Genomic DNA, 18,450 nt, shown 5'->3' with positions numbered 1-18,450 from the left:
GCCGCTCTGCTACACAGAAGGGCTCGAATCCCGGGAGTTGGACTCGATGATCTCTAAGGTCCCTTCCAACTCGCACGATACTATGATGATGATCTCACCTCCCAGGATACAAGTTTATCTTTTGACATAAGGAAATGTAAAAACAGACATTCTCTCCCTGAGATTTCCAGCAATCATGGGATGGTGTGCATCATTTGACCACGTGCCCTATTTTAGAATCAAGGGCACACTTAGTCAATCTGGACTCCCTCTTGCTATTCTTAAAACAATGGTTTGAGAAGGGTAGATGACCTTCAGACTGAAGAAGGATCTGAATCAGCCTTCTCCCTCCTTGGTGGGTCAGTTAAAAGGGTAGCCAAACAAAAATAAGAAAAACATTATTAGCAGTTTTGCAAATTAATATATCCCCCTACCCAACTGAATTCATGATTTATTCATTTTGCAGGATTACTTACTAATTTCAGCTTTGTTAAAAGCACTACCCTGGTCATGCTTTAAATCACCCTCATGTCCATTAGGACTGAAACAGCAAGCTGCCAGCCAGGGGAGACCTGGCATTCAAGAGTCACTTTGTCACTACTGTTCTCTGGAAAGGTATAGCAGGCACCTGCTCCCAGGCAGCAAAGGGAGGAATGGCTTACCACTAAATTGAGCGCTTCATAAGAACTAGGTTAGGATACTCCAGGGAAACCTCAAGAAAACTCTGTATTGTTGCATTCCTTCTCTTAGTATAAAGCTGTACTTAAACACTGAGTCAGCACACCATACTGAAAGTCTACACTACTTCAATGATTAAGGTGTCATGCTGCTTTCCTGCCATCTGAAATTATATGTCACTTCCCTATGGAAAAATTTACTCTGTCCAGTACTACAAAACAGACTACAACCCTCTTTTCATGGATGCCTTACTGATAAAGCAAAAGCCTCTGAAGCTTTTGAGTTATGTTCAATTTTAATTAAAAAAGTAACCAAAATAAAAGTAACTGGAAATAATTCAGTGATGATAACAACAGAAATCTGATTGCTCTCCTACACTAGCTTTATAGCATTATTTCTGTGTAGCTGAAGCATTTAAAGAGAACGATTGACTTAACTTTCAACATTGCACTCAAGCTTCTTTCAGTTGTGCATAAGGACTTATGATAAGACTCCCTACATACTATAATGTAAAAAGATACATCAGACTAATAAACTAACTACTGTATTTGCTCAATAATTAAAGAGAGACACTGGTATCTTGCAGAGGTATATAACTGCTTTATTTCTACAGAAATCTAGGAGGTTTGGCTAACTTTTGGAATTACAGAATTACATTCTGAGAAATGCATATCAAATTCATTTTCAGTTTAAACTATGCCGCTTTCACTGAAGTGAATATAATTTATTTGCAAGTATGGTGCTTAGAGCACCCCCAATGGAAATCACCTTTCTCTGATATAAATTTTAATGCATTGAAAAAAATTGTAGTGATATTTTTAAAAAGAACATAAGGCTCACCTTCAACCTCTTTGAGGTAATACATGATGCTACTACAGAAACAGAGGTACCTAACTGAATGATAAATTAATGTTTCTGTTAGAAGTACGGCACTACTTATGTTCTCAGGTAATAACCAAAGGACTGAGAGTAAAAAAAAAAAACTTGGGAACTGAAGAGGAGAAGGCTGGTAAATCGTAATATAAACAAATCCCATGCGTATCCAAAATGAAACCCTACAAGGAACACCAAACTCCTACTTCCCCCTAATGTAGAATAGGCCAAACAGTGTCAAATGACTCTTTTGCTTTTCAAAGAAGTTCTTCAAATTTAGGTGCTGTAGTTACAACAGTGTAGACACAAAACACAATACTGCAAGCTCTACAGAATGCTACATCAGTTTTCTCAGTATGCTATTACATTTGTTTTACATCCATCTTTATATTTCAAAAAATGGTCACCTTAATTACTCATCATTGCAAAGTAATCATATTTAGAATATATGATAACAAACCCAACACCAAAAGGGACAGTTTCAGAACATGAGTATGCAATTTTGGGAGATAAACACACCAGTGGTATGAAAACAGGTTATCAGTCAGTATATACTAGAAGTATACATAAAATTCCCCCAAACCTTTGGAATTCACTTCAAAGAAGCTCAAACTTCTTTGTTCCACTTCTTTTATCACCATTGTGTTATACACATGAAGACATAAACTCATACATGGTTTCAGGCCAAAGAAAGGAATTTAACTTAAAATACAAAGTTAAGAAAATTAGACAGATCATCCCTCATTTTCACAGAGTTACAGAGGGAAAACATCACATCTCAGGAACACAGTAGAAAAGTTCTCACGGAGACTTCTGGAGTAATACAAAAGACATACAATAGTTGCATATGGATTTTTCTACTTTTGTAGTCTTCCTGACCACATTGTCCAAACTTCGTAAATCACATCTCTTAAGTCAGATCTCTAAGAAATTTATTTTGATAAGAATAAAATACTACACACATCCTGACAGCAAACATGACTTAGCCAGAACAGGACACTATTTGTCTGATTTATGTCAATATGCAAGCTGCAAATCTTTCGTCTCCACGTTCCACACATATGTGTACAAATAAGGTCTTATGAGACAGAAGGCAGTTGAGGAAATATCACAGATTGATTCTCAAAGACTAAGTGTTTCCTTCATTATGATTAATTTCTGTGTGTAGAGGGTTTGGGGGGGATAGGGAGGAGGCAGATGCTGCATTCTTTGAAGACAAAACTAAAGAAAATATTAAAAACTCTGTGTCTTCAGCTCTTCAATCCACCTGCTGTGGTCTGGCCCATCACAGGCAGTGTGGTCATGTCCTGAGGCAGCACAGTCCTGGGCCTGTGCACGCAGACCAGAGACCTCAGTAGGTAACAGACTGGAAGGGAAGGACAGAAGATGATGGGGTATAACACATAGGAAGTACCCAATCAGGGTACAAACTTGCTTGCCACCTATACACAGCCAGCCCTTTCAACTCATGATCTTTCAATTTTTTCCCCCGCTTATACTCATCCTTAGACAACCTCATTACACCCCATTTCACACCTCTGATTCTGCCCCTGCTAATCTCATAACCAGTCTGACACAACCACAAAACACACTTCTATGGCATCCTGTGTCCCATGGTCCCTGGCAGTCTCCCTGCATTCTGAAAGGCACTGACAGCCCACTGTCAGTGGGCTGTCAGTGAACTGAGTTGACAGTTCAAGGAGAGGCACCAGACCAGGCACGTCCACCTTCCCAGCCCGCACTACAGGGTGACCCTGCCACCTCCTTGTGCCGTTGGGCTCATCTAGCATTTTGGAGACAAGCATCTAATGGCTTCTGCAGCAGGCTGGGCACAGCCAGGGCTAGCTGCTGCTTGGGTCTCTCCTGCCATTGCCTCTCAGCTCCTTCACTGCTCTGCAGACTAGCTTCATCATATAACCCTAACGGACTTTTGTCAGGCAGACAAGATTAATATTAAAGTTAATGCTGCTGTTGCAGTCTTCTACACTGCCCTTGCCTAAAAGTTTTTTTTTGTTTGTTAGTTTGTTTGCTTTTTCCTTTTGGTCATCATTTACAAACAGCACATTCTTACTGCCAAATCTTAAAATAAATTGTTTTGTTCAAACAAGGTCAAAAAATTTCTCTTTCATCTGAACAGTAACTCCCTTAAGTTCTAGGAAAAACATGCAAGAACTTTCTACTTAAACCAATTAAGTCAATTAACTATGACCACAAATACCAGCTAAGGTCTCTTCCTCTCAGCAACTGCCTTGAACACAAAGATTTCAAAAGCCACAAAGCTGCACCACAACAAAGGGCCAATGTTCAGGTGCTATGCTCTGTATGTCCACCCTTCTGACTTCTACCTTCATACCTATGACAGAATTCACGATTACATAGCTTAAAGACCTGAGAAAAGCTGTTGCCATGCTTTTTTTTTTTTTTTTTTTTTTTTTTAATTTAAGTATATATCCTTTCCCCTAGACACCACTTCATCTTGTTTACTTTCTACTCAGAAGGGGGAAAACAAGCCAGTGATTAATGATGCCAGTCTAAAAGAGGATCCCAAGTAATTTCACAATACAATCAGAGTCCACTCAAACATGAACCCCTGTGAACGACCTAACAGGATTACAGTGGAAGAACAAAGAGAAGTCTTGTTTTGATTAAGAATTATTTGCCAGTGAAATCAGTACCTGAAGCCCAGAGCTCTGGTAGGAAAGAAAAGGAAAGAAGTGAAGGCACAGAGTAAGGAAAAAAGAAGCCCCTAGCCCTAAACTACTGCTTACACCCTGAGACAGAAATAGATATTGGAGAAACAACTCTGCATTGGAGAATGACATCTCCCTTGCATTACATTTGGGACAGTTGTGTCAAAGAAAATATTTTCTTACAACAGTTCATCAAAAGCAACATTAAACAATTTGGAGTGGGTGGAAAAATTTATTCTTTTCTCAAAACTTTGCCCTGGAATTTTTATTTTTCTTTAATTGCCTCATTTCAGGGACAATCATGTAACACAGTTTGCATCCAGAAGCTAGTAACAATTAAAGCAGTCTAAAAGCAAATCTAAAATGCATCAATCAATGGCTAACTGCTATTTTAACTCCTTTAAGACACCATTTAAAGCATTTTGCCTTTAATTGGGACTGCAGTTAAAAACAAATGCATATGTTGAAGAGAAAATACAGTGACAAAAAAGATAACTAATACAAATGACATCTTCTGGGACAAGAAACGCTACTAGAGATTATAAAAATGGTTACATCAACTGTTGCTAGCCCATACTACAGAAAGCTGTATCTGAAACTAATGATTTCATTCAAGAGGGTAAGCATACCACAGGAGTAATTATTAGTATCTAGGTTAAATAGGATAAAATTATAAACTCAATTTAGAACTCACTGGCATGATCTTAAATATTCTCATTCTTAAATATTCTCATTTTAACAATTCAGGAAAAATTATGAATGGATCTTTAATGTGCCTAAATATGTAAATATTTTACAGTTAACCATATGTTAAAAGCTATGGATTTTTCGTGAAAGTTGCAAAGCAATTTCAAAATAACTGTAATAGTTAAATATAGTTAACAGTTCAATATTCCATTCCCAACTATTTTTTCTCTCCTTACATGCTGGCTAACCTTCCAGATTAAAGTAAAAATATACAGAACACCTAAATTCATTACATAATGTAATGTGCTGTAATCCATACAAAATTAATATTCAAATGTGAAAATTAAAGTTGCTCTTTATACTAATATCCAGTAATGATGCAGTAGTAGAGAAAAGAACAGCTTAGGTATTTTTGCGTTAGAAAGGAAAAAAATCCTTAAGCTACTTGGACTGAGAGAAAAAAAAATCCAAGAATAAAACATGATTGTCACCAGACAGTCTAACTCTCCTAATGTATCTCTTCTACCATGATTAATAGTGCTTCCTGACCCCATCTTGGACATAACATTAGACTGCCTAAGTGCCTTATTTAATAGGCACGGCATACTAAGTACTTCACTTTAGAAACAGTGATGCCATTCCCAGACAATTCACTATCTAATCAAAGCAACAGACACTGTGGTCAGAGCGCACAAAATAATACAGGTAAGCGAAAGAAAGAAGATATTTGCAAGCTGTCAAGATAAGAGGAAAAAAAAGGAGTAAACTGGTGGCTTGCATAAAATCCACTGTTTTAATTTGCATTAATGTACATTATGCTGCTACAAAAAACAAACAACTTTTTACAAATTTGTTTTCTCTTGCACCAATAGTTTATCCCTGACTCTCTCCCAATACTAGAAATTATTTTAATTGTAAATGTAGAGCACAAATTTTTCATTCATAACTAAAACCCCACAGAATTTTCAATGTAGCGAAATCGAGACTATAAAACCAAGATTAAGGCATTAAAAAAAAACCAAAAACAAACAAACAACAACAACAAAAAAAACCCGCAAAAACAAACACAAGGAATGCTTGTTATCATTCTACAGCTTAGCTCCTGCAGGGTTGTTATCTGGTTCTGGTGTCGCTATTTTGTTTTTGGTTTTTTTTGGTGTGTGCTTTGTTTTACGTGGTGGTGGCTTTGGTGATTTTTTGCTTGTTTGTTTGGATTTAGTTCTGTGGGGGGTTTGTGTCAGAAAAAAATTAAATATCGATAATAGTCAAATGTAATCATGGTCATAAAAAGTCGACTGAGAGAAGGGAAAAAAATATCAAACTATAAAACCAAACAGTTAATGGCTTTTCATGGTGGGCTTACCAATAAACGTAGCTTGCAAGGCCAAAATGTGCGAGACCACTCCTTTCAGCATCAGTTTTTTCCAGTGTTTCACTAAGCTTTTCCACTATTCAGGATAAAAAGCCAGAACCTCTGCTTTGCTGAGGGATGACTGTATTTTAGTAAGAACTTAAAAACACTTTACATAAGCAGAACTGCATGCAGGCTACGCTTAACTACACTTACCCCATATAATTATCCCTTTACTCATGTGGCCCTATTCTCCTCCTTTATTCTTCCCTCCACCCTCCCCCATTTTTATTGTGTTTTCTTTTTCCTATTAAAGGTTGAACTTGTTTCTCTTTGATGATGCTACCATTACACATTTTGTGTGCTCTTCTGATCATTAAAAATAAGGGCTCAAGTAATTTCAGTTTATTTGGGGGAAAAAAAAAAACAAAAAAAAAAAAAAAAAAACAAAAAAAAAAAAAAAAAAAAAAAAACAAAAAAAACCCAACCACCAAAAAGCACTCTAATTACACAGCAAAGCAGTTTTTCATTAGATATTTTTTTAGTTTGCATTTTTTCTTATTGATGAAGAATAGCTGGACTTTGCCAAGTTTAATTTACATAGCCTATGCAATTAGTTCAAATAAAACACAGTGTGCATTTTGTGGACTACGCAACAGAGGACACAAAAAAAAAAGCAGTGCCTTACAGTGTAAGGATATTAAAAAATAATAATGTGAAGAAAAAGCCACTTACCTTCCAGCCTCATGGATTTCTAAAATGATACTAGACAATAGAACATATGGAGGGACGCTTACGATCTTTAGCAAAGGCTGAATCATCTTCATGTAGATGCTCTGAATAGCCCCTGTATGCATACTGACATCATCAGTAAAGACTTGGAGGCAGAGGATACTATGGTAACCATGCAATGTACTGTGAGAAAGAAGCCTTTAATTGCTTTAACAACTTCCTGAGGCTCTTGCTACCAGGCTTCGATTTGCTAAGTAGGAAATGAAGGCTGTCACAGATGCAACGAGTGTGACACCATGTAGGAAAAAGCTCAGTGAATCCTGAATCTATTAATTGTGATGTGACTTTTTAAGTGACAAGTGTCACAGCCTGAATCCATTACTGACATTTTCTGACATCTGCAAACTCTGTCAGAAGTCACAGGTCAAGAAATAATACTGTCAGGTAGCAATTTTATAAGCATTTGTATTTTGTTTTCTCTATTTGCACACGTTGATATCATTGCACTGAGACGTTTGTTTCACAAAGTAATGATACAGCTTTAAGTATCAGATGCCCTAGTCTAACTGAGTGTCAACAGATCGATCAGAACAAAACCCATAATCCTAATACTGAGGCTCAGGTACAAGATAAACTGACATGCTCCAAAATGTTAAGGCTGTCACATGTTCATCTTAGTGTCTCTCAGTTTCTACGGTTATGTCAGTGAGTGCATCACTTAGGAAGGAAAAAGCCCATGTAAATATTAGCAGCTGTGAGATGATACAGCCAAGAGAGAGCTGAGCATGAAGTTTTGGCTAAACTTTCAAGAAAATTGCAGTACTTCCTCTTCATTTTGCATGCAAATAGCTCAGCTGGGGTTCATTCCAATTTTAGAAACTACAAAGTAACTACATGAATAACAACTTGATCAGAATTATATGAAGCCAAAAGGCAAGCCTTAGATGGGGGAGAACTCCACCCACTCATGTTGGTTTTAGCTTTTAATTCCAACTAGTTTGTTTTGGTTTTTGTTTCATAAGGGCATGGGGAACAGTAGCAGATTGGCTAGGGGGTGGGGTGGTGTGAATTAATCACAGCTGATACATCTGAATTAACTATCATAGTACTACTGTGGAATTCATTAGACACAGACAAATTACAGATCCATGAAGACACTGGTTTTTATTTCCAAACAAACTCAGCTTCTCATTCCTAGTCATCTCCCAGGGTAATCTTCTCCTTGAGCACTACAATCAATTAAGAATTTTAAACTGAATATGGTAGTTACCCAGAAAAGACAGAATCAGTCATTCCTATCTATTGCTCAAAACAGCAAGGTAGACTCTTAAAATTCATTTCATTCTTTTCCTTAAAAAAATAAAAGAAATTTAAAAGGCTACAATTGAGAAATCTTAAATAGCTTCTGTTTCAACCTAGTCCTCACCTCCCCTTTCCCACAAGCATTAGATAATGAAAAAGGTTAATCTCCAATGTATAAATGCATAAATGAAATTCTGCAACAGTAATGCTACCGCACTTTTAGGTTTTTCTTATCTAAAGCCTAGAGTTCATAGGATGACTCATTATACAAGTTCTTTAATACCACAGCTGAGATGGCTGGTTCATACTCTATACCTGGGAAGACAACACAGCATACCATGCTGGCACCCACACACACCATTATTATCCAATACTGAGCACAAGGTGCTGGTTAAAATGCACAGGGCTCTGCCAGATTGCAGTCTGCCTATGCAGAAATATTTACTTCTTTTTACAGAAATCGAAACTGCCTCCTATTCAAGACGTTGCTGTCAGCTTTGCACCAATATGCAGAGATCACAGACATGCTTTATCAGTTAGAATTCTCCCTGATTTGAGATGTCAAGAAGAGCTGCTGTTATTTAATGTACGTCACAGTTTCAATTCTAACATTAATCAAATGCTTGTGAGGAAGTGTCGCTTCCCACAGGAAGGTTGAAAACTCTAATCACAATGTGGTAGATTAAGAATTTTAGCCCTTATATTCCAAAAACGTTAAGAGTTAGCTGTCATTCAGCATGGCTTTTTGTTGTTGTTGTTTTAAGGGGTGCCCTTTTTTCAAACACAACACAGAGACTATTCACAATGCACAGAAGACTTGCCATAGCAAGCTTTCTGCATGCATGCCTGGTTTTTAAACTACCAAACTAAGGCATGAAGTATTGCTCTCCATCACAGTCCCTGTTGCTTAATGCATGAAATTCTATGTACAGATCAGGAAAAAAAAAAAAAAAAAAAAAAAAAAAAAAAAAAAAAAGAAAAGAAAAAAAAAGTATAGAATGGAAATAAAAAAGAGTTGGAGAATTATCACAGAGTTCTACAGACATTTCTCAAGTAAATTCACTCTTAACTACAACCATGAAGAGAGCCACAAACAGTTATTTTTAATTCTCCGCTGGGATGGAATTAGGACCCCAGAGAACATGAACAGCAATCATCTTAGCAGATGAGCAGATGCAGAAACAAACAGCAGCTCAAAACATAAGCATAAACCCACACAGCCTCTTTCTGCCCCTTCAGAGACTGACTTAACAAGCTTCTTAGTGCTTGTCAGTGCGCCCAAACACCAAAAGGGCCATAGCAACTGATCAGCAATTGAAGCATTAATCTCTTCATAGCAAAGTTGAAAATGTAGTAATGTACTTACAAAGGATGAAAATGAAAACCTCCATGATCTTCAACTGCCAAGTCACACACAGGCTTTAAAGCAACATTCATCTACAACACTTTTACCAGACTTCTTCCAGTTTTGAGAAGAGGAAGAGCAGCATTTGCAATGACTAACAAGTGAAACCCATGCCCCCAGAGGACATAAAAGTAAATAATTCCAATAAAACCATCACCTGCATGTCTTGATTTGTTAACAAAGGCACTATCTTTGTTTCTTCAGCTAAAATCTCCCATGGATGTATTTTGCTGGGCAAATTCTAAAATCTCTTTCCTCAGGTTCTCAAGCTAACTCACTTCATTGATTTATAAACAAAATAAGAATAGGCAGTAGATTGTTCTTTGGAGAAAAGGAACATTTTATATTTATTTAAAAAACCCATAATGGAAATCTTCTCTCAGTTATCTCTCTGGTGACAGCAACAGGGCCCAAGGAATGGCACAGAGCTGTGTCAGGGAGGGGCAGCTGGGGGCCAGGGAAAGGGTCTGCACCAGAGGGTGTTGGGCATGGAATGTGCTGCTGGAAGAGTTCAGGGAGTATTTGGGCACTGCTCTCAGACAAAGGTTTTAGATTTTGGGTGGTCCTGTGTGAAAGCAGGGTTGGTCATGGTAATACTTGTGAGTCCTTTACAGATCAAGATATTCCATGATTTTATGATTCCTTGGAAAGTAGTCTAAGTTGGTTTAGGAACTTGATACTGTCAGCCATGAAGGTTTGCCTACACAATGTTCTGAAGTCTCCACAAAATCTCTACCAATTTAGGTGAAAGTACGAGTGACAATGAGAGAGGGAAAAGAGATAAAAGAAAACAGGAAAAAGAGAACAAAATTCCAGCAGATCATTTTGCATACTTCTTAGAGTCTCATTTAAGCTAACTAAGTGTGAGTTCCAAGAAGAGAAAGAGTAAGCAATCATGGTACTTTCAGCCATGAATAGACAGGCACAACGTTAAGGCACTGACATATGCTAGAATGAGATTGCAAATTACAATGAGAGAACAGCACACAAACTCCTTCTTTAGATTAAAAAGTCAAGTATTGGAAAATTAAGGTGTGCCTCCGGTGCCTCCGGTGGCGCAGCGGTAGAATTCCCGTTTGCAACACCAGGGGGCCCGGGTTCGAATCCCTCCCTGTGGAGCAGGGGGTAGAAGTGCCGCTCTGCTACACAGAGGGCTCGAATCCCGGGAGTTGGACTCGATGATCTCTAAGGTCCCTTCCAACTCGCACAATACTATGATACTATGATGATGAAGGTCAGTGTATACAATAGCAATCTTAATTTCATTTTTGCAGATCCATGCAATCATTTCTTCATACTCTTAAGCTTGTAATCCTCCATAATCACCAAAATCTAATTTCAACAGCAATAGAAAGAGTAGGAAAGAAAAAAAATAAGAAAACAGATTAGCATGCATTCTTTTGCAATCACAACATCATATTCTTAAATTCTGTTCGTTTTAAAAGGCCTTCCTAGCTCTTTATGTCCATCTTTTTCACCAATCTATCCGTATGTATCTAACGCACATCCTTTGCTGATATTGCAATGGTGGGAGAAAGGACCAAACACAGTTTCTAGAATGACCTTCGCCACCACTGCCTATCTCTTCAAGGCAGTCACTGACAGATAGACAACAGGCAAAAATAAGAGCCAGGGCTCACAGTACACCCTGGAGAGAAAGAATAAATAAATAAATAAACGGAGAGGAAAAAAAAAAAAAGGAAGCAAAATTGTTTTCAAAGCACCTGAAGCACGTTCTATTTTTCTCCATCTATGAACCACTTTATTAGGGTTCTGAACAGAGTGTCCCCAGCCTGGGCAAGTTTGCTTTAGGCAATAGCCAGGGATTAGCTAAAAAAAGCGAAAAATCAGAGAGAGACAGGACTATACATTTCTAAAATAGTCATGGTGCAACCCTACTTACACAAACAGCATGTACTCAGGCACTTGCATGGATATACCTACATGTGAAAAACTGTAGTAAAAAAATACGTTCAGTAGATCTTTCCTACAGATCAAGCTCACCTCTGAAGATGAACATTTGCAGTATTTCTGCACAAAACAAAACTTCCCCTTGAAGAAATGTATCAGAGATGTGAGAATATCAACACAAACTATCTACTTTTACTTCTAAGCATGGAGCAGTTCACTACACCCTGACAGTGAATAACGAGGCATTTACCACCACTAGTTCCACTGTTTCTCTTAGTTTTCTGCATTTCAGACGAGAATTTCAAAACAAATCACAATTTTCTATCATCTAAGAATACCCTGATGTTGCTCTGTCCAACTGCTCCTTGCAGATACAGAAAAAGGCACACTAACCTCCTTCCACTCCCTTTCTGTCATGTGTGCACATTTAATTATAAGATAGCTTCTGCAGCCCTGCCTATGGGAATGACAGCAAAGCTTTTCATCCACGCATTGCAAAAATATTCTCGCTTATCCCTAAAATAAGGTTATCCTTCTGCCACTAAATGCTATTTCTTCACTGATTTGCTAGTGTGAGAGCTGATTTAAGCACATTGAAAAACAGCCATATACTAGAAAGAACCAAATATCTGTTCCTTAATCCACTCCACCATTATCCACAAAATTTTAACACTTCTACTTCAAGAGACATAATAGGTTTATGTCATTTCTAAATCTCATGAAGTTCTCATGTTTTGTGTATATTTTGTTTTTCTTCAGTAAGAATTTTTTCTCTACAAGAATGATTCTGCTTATTTTCACTGCATTTTAAAGATGCCTCCAACTTTTATTACACAAAATTGGGTAAGCATATGACCTGCTTATAGAACAAGAGTTATTTTTTTGCCATGGATATTCCCAGCCTCAAACACTAAGACTGTCAGACAAACACGAGACATTCTAAACTAAGCAAGTTAAATTTTCCAGATAAGCAAAATCCCAGCTGGAAGGAATGCACAAGAAAACTTAGATTTATAATTGCAATTATTTTCCTGTAACTAAGAAGAGTCCGAGGAAGAGACAAGCTCAGTAGATTAGAATTCTTTTGTTTTCAAGTTGAATTGATTTACTGTGTCACAGTACTTTGGAGCTTGTAAATCTCAGTACTGGATACTTCACAGTAGGAGCGCACAGCATCTGTGATGCCCACTTGCTCCTATCCAACTTTTAGACAGAAATATAAAAGGTAAATCTTGATCAAGGAAACATTAATATTTACTCAGGACAAGAGGATGCCTTATGGAACATTTGGCAAGCAAGGTTAGCAAGTCGGCACTCCCTAAATTAACTCAGTGGAGACTTGACAGTGAAATCATCACCTTACACTGTCATTTGTTTTTCCACATAGGCCCTGCAGGTGATCAAACACAGATTATGTTGAAAGGTTTATTTTCCCTTACAAATGACTTGAAATAGTCAACATTATCAGAAGACGACAGACAAACTTGAACTAGTCAATTTAAAATTTGTACCACAAATAGGAAAATAAAAGCACTAAATTACAGCAATCCATGCAAAACTGTCACAAGAACAGAATACACAGCTCTAACATTCTCCCCAAAAAGAATTCACATATTATGAAGAAAAACATTGATATAAGAAAACAGATCATGTGTTATTTTGACTCGCTTAGTTGCCCCACACATACTATACCTATGTAGGCAAAAAGAATGCAAATTTAGAATTCCATGTGAAAATATTAAAAAAGAATTTAAATTGCTTCTGATGAGGACTAGTAATTTAAGTGGAAGTTTGTTTGGCAGTGTGCAGAAAACATAAACAGCATTAGGATAAATATTTTCTTAAACTGGAAAGACATAGCATGCTAAGGAAAGTAATTTAATAGACCCTTAAGCAAACCCCTTTAGACTTACTACCTACATGGAGATATTGCAAGATCCATCTGATTTCTTAGATCTTCTTTGAAGATTAACAACACCCACTTAGCTGCAAATCTAAATCCATTTCTGCTAGCTATTGCACACAATACTTGTCTCTAATGCCAATTTAAATAAACAGATTGTTACAGGAGGGTATTTTGTAGTTGAATTTCACCAAAAAATAGCAAATGGTTTTAACAAAACTATAAGCGATATGGATGATGCCACTGCTCTTCAATTATTGCAAATCAGACTGCTTGGAACATAAAACAATCAGCTACTATAGCAGGTAACTATTAAACACACAATATCAGCCAGCGTATCGATTCTAGTAAATCATATTTTGGTTTGGTTTCAGGGAAGTGTACTGCTGTCTCAGGCAGCACCATGTAGTGACACTGCTGAACACTCATTTCAGTTGTTATCTCTGAACAATGAGAAGAACATCAACACCCAAATCCTCATCCTCAGAACGTTTCAGTGTTTATTTTCCCTGACAACACATAGCTCCTTAAGGGGGGGGCAAAGGGTGACAACCTCCACTGTTTTAGTTATGGCTTGCAAATGAGTCAAAACTACAACCACCAAGTTGGATATCCCAGGTTTAACCCTATCTGGTGATGTGTGACAAGATGATTTTCCCTATTCCTTGTTCATAAAAATGAGACAACTTAGAGTATAATTCACAGAAAAATAGAACTGCATATACTTAAGCTTTGAGATATCTGCAGTAGATCTGAAGAGCAAGAAAAAGAAAAAACAAACACAGATTATGTACATCGAGTGAAACAGCCTTAGAGAATTCACATATACAAGATGCTAGAATTGTTTTAAGATGAGAAATAGTTTGCTACATTATAAAGTCTCTTACCTTCCTTTTTTCAAAAGCTACATTAAATAAAGGACAAAAATACAGACTGTTATAGTATTTGCTTTATTGGGTTCAAGGAGCATTCTTTGAGCATGCATTAACAACATTTAAGTTTGAAATTGAAGAGTTGGCAAGACCTAAGTCCATTTTCTATGAAAAAAATGCAATTGACAAGAGCTACTGGGCTCAAGATAACTGCCCAAGTACCTGCCTAGGATGCATACCCTGCCCTAAATATCACATCTCTTTAAAAGCATATTATCCTGTTGTCAAATCAACAATAGCAGGCAGAGGAGAGTGCTCCAAGACAGACAGCTGACCACATCTCCACCCTCACATACTAGAAGAATGTTAACACAGAGCAGGAATGATACCGCTACAGTAGAGGTCACCGCCATCAGAATAAAACCCACTCAATTACAGCATAAAATACTTCATGCCTACAGACAAGGATGTTTTATTTTAGCCAAACTCTTGGCCTCCTTCTGCATTAGGAAAACATGAGGAAATGTCATATGAAAAGTAACTACATTCCAGGTATGGGCACCCATGTGCAAAGTCCAAAGCAATTAAGATGGCAGAAGATGACTGGGTCAGGGAATGCTTAAGAGTAAACTGAAGCCAGTGAGCCCTGATGGAATGCAGGAGTACTGAAGGAGCTGGTAGATATCACTATGTGGCTGGGAAAGGCACCCAGGTAAAGCTAATATAGCAACCCCACCTTCAAAAACACTAGGAGGAAAGACCCAGGGAACAACAAGATGGTCGTCCCCACTTCAAACCCAGGGAATATGGTGAGGCAGCTAATTCTGGAAACAATTTCTGGGCGTAATCATGAGAAGTCAGCATGAATTCACTAACAACAAATTATACTTTATCAGCTTCACAGGCTTCCACAATGAAATGCCTAGCAGGCTAGACAAGGGGAGAGATATTGCTTACCTGGGGAAATGGGCTGACAGGAACATTATGAAGTTCAGCTAAAAGAAAAGGAAAGTCCTGCACATGGGAAAGAAAACAGCTTGTGAGAAAAGGACCTACGGGGGCATCCTTATGGACAGCAAGTTGAGTATGAACCACTGATGTGCTAAAAAGACCAACTGTGGCTGCAGATGTATCCTCAGCTTATCAGAGTAGGGGATTGTTCTCTTCTTCTCAGGGCTGGTGAGGCTAGAGCTGGAGTACTGAGTCCTGTTCTGGGTTCTTCTTTACAAGAGACATGGGCATCTCCATCAAAGGTAAGAAAAGATGGTGAAAGACTGGAACATCGTGGACTGTTCAGCACAGAGAAGAAAAGTCTCCAGGGTAGTTCTTTTTGAGCCTTACAGACACTTGAATGGTGGCTGCAAAGTAGAAACAGTACAGGTTTCCTCTGAACATCAGCAAGGCTTTACAGTGAGAGATTACTGAACACCTACAGGTGCTCACCATCAAATGCTAAATAAATTGGCAATAAATGGAATTAATTTTCCAAGACTAGCCCCTTTTGCTTGCCATGGCGATTAGCAAGCCACCCACTCTCTTGACTCCCACACTTTTCCAACTTATTCCTTCTCTCCAGCTCAGTAGGCAGAATGAAAGAACAGCTAGACAAGTACATGTAGCCACTTAGTCCATCTCAAGATTTAAAAACAAAAAACAGAAAACAAGAATAGGCCATGCCATTACTACATGATTGGCAAAACTGTTCACAGACTACACTATGCAACTCTAAAACAAAGCAGAACCAGTTCTGGATGCAAGTATGCCAACACACCTTCAAGTCAGACCTCAGTCTGCAGAGTGTAACAAGGTCAGCAGGTGATGGAGAAGAATTTATACTCACACACAAACTCAGCTTTTTTCCTAAGCAAGCTGACACAGTTGTATCTAGGTCAAGTCATCTTAGCAAAAATGAAAGAGATGAAATAAGACACAGATGGAGATCTTCATGGTTTGAACATCCTCAAATGGAAAAACTCGCTTGCTCTAGCCAAAAAGCAGAATAACCATAAGACATCGTGGCACCTCTGTGAGCAGAGATTGTTAGCATTGACTGATAGAACAACTCTTGCATTCTAGTCAAAAATATATTCAATTTAACAAGAATAGTTGTTCCTGCGCACATCTAATACAAACAAACACAAGACCTTAGGTCAGTCTAAATAAAGAGAGCATATAGTTTACAATAATGGCCTTCTAGCTTTCAATAAAGCAGTGCCTCAGTGTTGATTTCCCTAGCTTGGATGATTAAAGAAAAGCTACAAAACTAGTCCATATTAAATGAAAGTACTGCATGACAGAAGTAAAACAAGTGCAAAAAAAAAAAAAAAAAAAAGGTGCAAATTTCAAACTATAAACAGAACAAAAATGAAACAAAAACTGTAGAAAACTAGGCCAACAACACTTCAAAGCAGCAACATCTAGCTCCAGATCCCAGTATCTCAACTAACAGACAAAATTCCTTTTCTCTTATACTGTTTGGTTTTTGTTTGTTTTTGTTTTCTGCAAATCCCTTGTCATTATAACAGAAATGTCCCAATTCAAAACCAAATGGACTGTCCAGGTACCTAGAGGGAAGAAATAATCAGCAGAACAACTCTCAGGGAAAAATAAAATGGCTGAAGAAAAAAGAAAAAAAAAAAAGAAAAACAGGGCAACATAGAAAAAGGACAGGCTGGCTAACAGCAGGGAGGATGGAGATCCCAAGTCACAGGGACAGGAAATAAAAGACAGGACAGGCAAGCAGCTCTGCCCACAGACAGAAGTTTTCATTAAGTTTCCTCCAGAAAGACCTTGGCAGCATCAAGAACTTCAACAACAGAGGTGGTTTTAAGCCACAGTTACCCCTTTTCTGGTGCACATTTGTCTATTAGATTTGTACCAGTGGACCTCTGTAACTACAGGCAGCATCTTACAGTTGAAACTGCCAACACCATAAGAACTGAACCATGAGAAACTCTCGTATTATATTCTACAGAAAATAGGAATTCTACAAGAATCACTCAAGTATAACAAGAAAATTATTTATAGTCTATTTTGCAGGCATATTTAGTGCAAACAGGTCCCCTAAAAGAATAGTCAGAACACAATCTGAATAAAAGTGGCCTAATAAAGCAGCTAAATAACAAGAACACTTTTTATAGCTGCAAAAAATCTGCAAATTGCCTGAAGATGACAGAAAACTGCACTTATGCAAATAAAGAGAATTGAGTTTGAGATTAATTAAATCATTAATCCTTTCTATTTGCAAGTCATTTTCAGAAAACTCTTTAGCTTGACATTAGGAAAGTACTGTACATTCAGTATTTTATACAAGTCATATTCAACATTTTGACATTGCTTCTGTATTCACAAGAAAAAAAGAAGTCCTTAGTTTGCAGTATCTGAAGCATTTTTCCACTCTTTTGCTGAAGTTGGTTTTCCAGTACAAATTCATTTTAAAACCTCCTTGAGACCACCTTATTCTTTTACTATCATATAGGATCCTGAAAAAGTAAGGTGCTAGGCTATAAAGCCCTAGGCAGTAAGTCCACCAATTTTAACACAATTAATGGAATATGCTGGATCAAGGCAAGGTGCTTTTGATTCACTCTAATAGTCTCTGCCACAAGATACTACACAGCTAACCTCATCCAGAATCCCTCACACTGAAACTAAACCTTCTACTCTGAGTTGGGAATCAGTAACTGCAATTCTGTAAGCCTTGGTACAGATATTCTAAGGTGTCTCATCACCAGTACAGACCCAAGAGAATATCTTAATATCTCTGCACTCTCCTAAAGCTCTATCTTCCTTTTTCTCCAAAATATCAGTCCCAGCAGTTTTATAACTTTTTGTTGTTGTTGTTGTTGTTTGTTAGCTTGTTTTTCAATTTTAATTTTACACAATTCAAATGAAAGAGGTGACAATAAAGAAGCATCTGTAATGGAAGATGATTTCCCTACAGTGACACTTGCATAGAAGCCAGCTAGGGCAAGGAGTGAGACAGATCTACTAGATTTGTTTCCTATCTAGTAACACTTTCTGGATCTAGGGTAGCAATTCCAAAAATGAATTGAACAGCTCAATTT

The 18,450-nt window shown here is 37.7% G+C and overlaps 1 protein-coding gene across 9 annotated transcripts in view; it reads right to left on the bottom strand.

The window, feature by feature from the left end:
• PAM (peptidylglycine alpha-amidating monooxygenase) overlaps window positions 1-18,450 on the bottom strand; it is a 119,745-nt gene that overhangs the window by 87,723 nt on the left and 13,572 nt on the right. For 3 of the 9 annotated variants that reach the window (XM_072360226.1, XM_072360229.1, XM_072360233.1), the window contains exon 1: window positions 6,994-7,256. The exons of 4 other annotated variants lie outside the window; for them this stretch is intronic. The gene's annotated coding sequence lies outside the window, so the exon portion shown is untranslated. Of the gene's footprint in view, window positions 1-6,993; window positions 7,257-18,450 lie in introns of those variants that run through there. 2 more of the 9 variants (XM_072360227.1, XM_072360230.1) reach the window with 1 other exon arrangement.

The sequence above is a fragment of the Excalfactoria chinensis genome, chromosome Z (genome assembly GCF_039878825.1).
Source record: "Excalfactoria chinensis isolate bCotChi1 chromosome Z, bCotChi1.hap2, whole genome shotgun sequence".
Taxonomy (NCBI): domain Eukaryota; kingdom Metazoa; phylum Chordata; class Aves; order Galliformes; family Phasianidae; genus Excalfactoria; species Excalfactoria chinensis.
This window is presented reverse-complemented; position numbering and strand designations above follow the sequence as displayed.